Source organism: Apium graveolens, chromosome 5, assembly GCF_009905375.1.
Source record: "Apium graveolens cultivar Ventura chromosome 5, ASM990537v1, whole genome shotgun sequence".
Taxonomy (NCBI): Eukaryota; Viridiplantae; Streptophyta; class Magnoliopsida; order Apiales; family Apiaceae; genus Apium; species Apium graveolens.
In genome coordinates, this window is record NC_133651.1 from 262,997,568 (window position 1) to 263,003,468 (window position 5,901).

Sequence of the window (5,901 nt, forward strand, 5' to 3'; positions counted from 1 at the left end):
ATGGTTTATTTAAAATTCAAATTTATGCTTTAGAAAAGTAAATGACAACACTTATGAGACATCACTTACAGTCAATTCGAAATACATGTACCATGCATTTGGTAGAGGGTCAATTAAAGATTGAGATAAATGATTGTTTACAATGGGAAACAAGATCACAGTTGAAAAAGGTCAAACAATTCCTTCATTTATATACACGAGCCAAAAAATTTAATTAGTCTACGACTTGAGATACGGAACACAACTGGGAATAGAGGAGAACTTATATATTTACTAGTAGATACTTTAATCCTATTTTAATATATAGAAATTAGCTACTTCATTCCCAAACAATATCATGTGAAAAAAAGGGTTGCAAACATGTGTATTACATAAAAATAACTTTTAAAAACATCAGAGGCAACATTCAATGTATGAACCCCATTAAATAACAACTCACCGCCTCATAAGTCAATGTGCCAGATCGAGAAATAATTTCGATCCTTCCTGGTTTGTGAATATACCCAGATATAATCCCGATCGTGCACTCTCCAGGCTTAATGATACCAGGGCAATTTGGACCAATCGACTGGGTTTTCGATTGCTGTAAGAGAGCAGCTTTAACTCGAACCTGCAATATGGTACTACATATCATATTATCCCAACAAAGATAACAAATATAAGGTTACATACAAACAGGGAAATCAGTCATTGGCATAGCGAATGTAGAGTAATACTCAAGATCACATTGCAATCATGGCTGGTTTCGTTATAAAAACTTACAACATATGAAATATCTGTCAGATGAAGCATTATAAATTAAATATATGAAACAAGCTCAACATATTTCCTACAAGTACATATATTTAAAATCCAGATGATAACCAGCTATTAACCAGCAAATATCTGAAGTTGACACTCTTTCTCTTTGTTTGTAAAACCATAATTGTAATAGCTATAAAATTGATGTAATGCACAGAGGAACTATAATGGGCCCCTAGGCCCTCGGACAAACATTTTCACAGCCGCTACATCATGGGGGAATTTGGTTGATAATATTTTAAGAGGTTTTCTTAATTCTATGTGAATATATTTTTAACTTACAAGAGCTCTATGCGTCAAAAAGGCAGCACAAAACTTAAGCTTTTGACTATCAAAATACGGAAGTAAGTAATGATGAAAAACTCAAAAACTAATGCAAATTACATTTACACAGAGAGGGAGAGAACTAACATAAGAAAACACCTTAAAAGCAACACCCTGATTCAATAATTTAACCCAAAAACTAAAAACCTGAGGAACTAAACAATATTCGAATCAACTCTCTTTTTGCAATAACTTAGAGGTGAAGAGTTTTTAGCAACATGGGATGCATTAGCTTAGTAATTTATATAATCTTATTGTGCAACTAATTATCCACCACTAAAACTAAAGAATTATCCACTAGCTACAATAATGGGAGACAAATTAACGTGGTAACTTAAATTAGTGAAAAGTTTTATTAATTTAAATGACTAGACGGAGACTTTAAAACACTTTCTTATTGGCATATTCACTTTCAATATTTTACTCAAACACCTTCCAGGCATAAAAACTTAACCAATTTTGTATAGATTATAGTCAAATTATTTGGCGGCCAACTAATACTACTATGTATAACAGTTAAACAATTTTGGTTCACACTGTACTTGTTGATTTTACTTCACTAAAATAACCCTACCAAACACTTTTCGGTTAACGATATCTTTCTCGCGAGAGGTATGTAAAGACATACGCACCGACACAAGGAGAGAGAATGAGAGAGAGAGAGAGAGAGAGAGAGCCCTACCTATCCAGAGAGGTACCTTTTTCCTGACACATAGAGGGGAAATCTATCCAGATGTATATTCAAACTTGAAATATCTGTACAAAGTACTGAACCGATCTACTAGTCCAAGAAAAAATAAAGCCCTTCAAGTGTAAAATCAAACGATGAACACCTGAAATCAGATATATATATATATATATATATATATATATATATATATATTATATGAAGTTTAAGGGATTATAGGTTAATTGAACGCTAATTAAAGTTTAATGAAGAATCGAAGCCTCGACCCCTATTCAATCGAGTCCTAATTAGAAATATAAATTGAAAGGGTTGGCCAGAGAGTGTGATGGAAAAGAAAGAGAGATTAGGCGGAGAGAAGGTACTGAGAGAGAAAGATGAAGCGAGTGAAATGGGTGGTCAGGTATATCTAAAAAATCTAAAAAATTCAAACAACTTCTGAAAATTTGGGCGGCTATTAACACATATTTTACCCGCTTAGCCCAAATATGAGTCCAGTTAGATACACACATACGTTTATACTTTATATTTTAATAATAAAATTCAAATAATCATTTAATAAAGAATTAATTATTTATGTGTATTTTATCACTTCTATAATTCGTATATTTAATTTTTTTTATAATTTTTTATTTTTAAAATGCATATATTAATTCACGTATTAAAATAAGGGGAATATATAATATTTTAACTTTTTATTACTTTTGAAATTTATATAATAGTTTCTTAAAATTTTAAGACCTTAGAAAATTTCTATTTGAAACTTTTTAAAGTTTATTATGTATAATTTCATAAATCATCAAGTACGTTATTTATTCAATTCGTAAATCATATTAAATTATTATAATTTAAATTTAAATTAATATTTAATCTTAAAAACATATTTTATTATTATTTTGATACTCTAAGCTAACACTTTTACAAATATGTTACAAGCTACAACACTTTCGAGGTAATGCAACACCATGTTTTAGGCTATTGTAACACAAAAACCACCATGTTAAATTAGGCCACAAGTAGCGTAACTAAGGTAACATATGAGGTAACTTTCACTCGGAGAGGGGTTGCGATAGGTCATATATGGTGTAGTGAGATGAGAAAGTTGAAGAAGAGATCTTAGTTGAAAAAGAAGAAGAGGCTTTTATTGCAATGGGAGAACCAGATGCAAATCCAAAGGCTTTGATGGACTACTCTCAACCGAAGATCAATGATATTCAGTCTAGCATTGTTCGACCAACCATTTCGGCTAATACCTTTGAGATCAAGTCGAGCACGATTCAGATGATACATAACTCAGTTCAGTTTGGGGGTTCTCCGACAGAAGACCCCAACAAGCACATCAGATATTTCATCGAGATCTGCGACACTTTCAAGTTCAATGGAGTTTCTGAAGATGCTATTAAGTTGAGGCTTTTCCCATTCTCTCTGCGGGATAAAGCTAAGTGATGGTTACATTCTCTACCACCAGGGTCTATCACAAAATGGGAGGATCTTGCTCAAAAGTTCTTAACTATATTCTTTCCTATGGCGAAGACTGTTGCAATCAGAAACGCATTTACTCAATTTGATCAGCAATCTGGAGAATCTTTATGTGAGGCTTGGGATCGATATAAGGAGATGCTTAGGAAGTGCCATCATCATGGGATGCCATACTGGATGATCATTAATTATTTCTATAATGGTTTAGGTGCTACTTTTAGATCCATGCTTGATGCAGCATCAGGAGGAGCCTTGTGGGCTAAAAGCTACGACGAAGTTTATGAATTGATTGAACTGATGGTTGCTAATGAATACCAGAATCCTACTCAGAGACTATCTCAGGGCAAGGTAGCAGAAATTCTGGAGTTGGATGCAGCTACTACTATAGCTGCTCAACTTAAGGCTTTGACGATGAAGGTGGATTCTCTGTCTAATTATGGAGTTAATTAGATCACTAGTGTCTGTGAACTTTGTGCTCGTGCCCATGAGACTGATCAGTGTACCATTTCTATTAAATCAGCTCAGTTCTTGAGCAACTTTCAGAGGTCGCAGCAACCTGTACCAGCCATATATCATCCTAACAACTGCAATCATCCTAACTTTAGCTGGAGCAACACTCAAAATGCGGTTCAACAGCCTTATCAGCAGTATCCAGCAAAGTAGTACAACCCTCCTGGTTTTCAACAACCACAATATGCACCAAGGCAACAACTCCAGCTGCAACAGTCTAATGAAAAATCTGAATTGGAAGAGTTGAGGCTCATGTGCAAGAGCCAAGCGGTTTCTATCAAGACCTTGGAAAATCAAATAGGACAAATTGCCAATGCCTTGTTAAATCGTCAACCTGGTACACTTCCTAGTGATACTGAAGTACCAGGAAAGAGGGAAGCTAAGGAGCAGGTAAAGGCAATTATATTAAGGTCTCGGAAGGTTGCAATGCCCGAACACTCTCAAGTTTGGGATGAAGAAGCTATAACTGAAGAAGAAGTGCAGAAGGAAGTAGAAGTGGAACCAAGGAAGACTACTGTTGAACACACTCCTCCTGAGGGTAATACAGGGGAGAAATAGATCTATCCTCCACCTCCCTACCTTAAGAGGCTGTAGAAGAAAAAGCTGGATAAGCAGTTTGAAAAGTTTCTGGAGGTGTTCAAGAAACTTCATATCAACATACCTTTCGCTGAAGATCTTGAACAGATGCCTAGTTATGCGAAGTTTATGAAATGTATACTTTCTCGGAAGGTGAAGCTTGATGACTTAGAGACAGTTGCTCTCACGGAGGAGTGCAATGTTGTGCTGCAACAGAAGTTGCCTCCGAAGCTTAAAGATCCTGAAAGCTTCACTATTCCTTGCACCATTGGAAAGGTGTCATTTGACAAATGCTTATGTGACTTGGGAGCTAGCATCAATCTGATGCCTTTGTCAATCTTCAAGAAGTTGGACTAACCTGATCCAAAGCCTACTTATATGACTCTGTAGTTAGCCGATCATTCTATTACATATCTATGAGACATTGTGGAGGATGTCTTGGTCAAGGTGGATAAACTCATCTTTCCTGCTGATTTTGTAATTCTTGATTTCGAGCAGGATAAGAAGATTCCCAAAATCTTGGGAAGACCTTTCTTGGCTACTAGCCGAACCTTGATAGATGTGCAAAAGGGTAAGCTCACCATGCAAGTGCTGGACCAGGATGTAACTTTTAATGTGTTCAATGCCATGAAATTCCCTAGGAAAAATGAGGAGTACTTAAAAGTGGAGTTGGTCGATTCTGTGGTTACTTCAGAATTTGATCAATTGCTAAGATCTGATGTCTTAGAAAAGGCCTTATTAGGGAATTCTGATAGTGAAGATGATGAAGGTGATGAGAAATTGCAATATCTGAATGCTTCTCCCTGGAAGAGGAATATGGATATGCCTTTTAAATCTCTTGGAATAGAGGAGCTGAATAAATCTCCCAAGCGCCTCAAGTCATCTGTTGAGGAATATAACACCCCAGTCCCACATCGAGGAGATTTGGGACTTCTGTTCAGTTTATAAGGCAAAGTATTACTACTATGTGCACCAACAAATCATGATCTTTTAAGGGCCTGTGATGGGCTAGTCGTTACCCAAGTTGGCTGCATTTGGGACAGTAGGCTTCTGCTTATTTCGGACTCGTAATCGGGACTTGACCCGGTTTTCGAAAAAGACTCGGGATTTGAGCCGGGTTGTCACATATGGTATCAGAGCCGACTCTCGAAAGCTTGATGAGTCAAGTTGCTGGAGGTGGGGACACGAAGCCAGCCGGTATTATCCCACAATGGGCTGTCTGTTCGGCCTGACGAGGACGTCAGGAGTTTAAGTGGGGGAGTTTGTAACACCCCAGTCCCACATCGAGGAGATTTGGGACTTCTGTTCAGTTTATAAGGCAAAGTATTACTACTATATGCGCCAACAAATCATGATCTTTTGGGGGCCTGTGGTGGGCTAGTCGTTAGCCAAGTTGGCTGCATTTGGGACAGTAGGCTTTGACTTATTTCGGACTAGTAATCGGGACTTGACCCGGTTTTCGAAAAAGGCTCGGGATTTGACCCGGGTTGTCACAAGGAAGCTCCGACACTTGAGTTTAAACCATT

At 36.8% G+C, this 5,901-nt stretch overlaps 1 non-coding gene across 1 annotated transcript; it reads right to left on the reverse strand.

The window, feature by feature from the left end:
• Nucleotides 1-3,349: 3,349 nt before the first annotated feature.
• On the reverse strand, nucleotides 3,350-3,456 carry LOC141663327 (small nucleolar RNA R71). Its single transcript, XR_012551406.1, has one exon. It is a non-coding gene; the product is annotated as a small nucleolar RNA R71 (small nucleolar RNA).
• Between the last annotated feature and the right edge of the window lie 2,445 nt (nucleotides 3,457-5,901).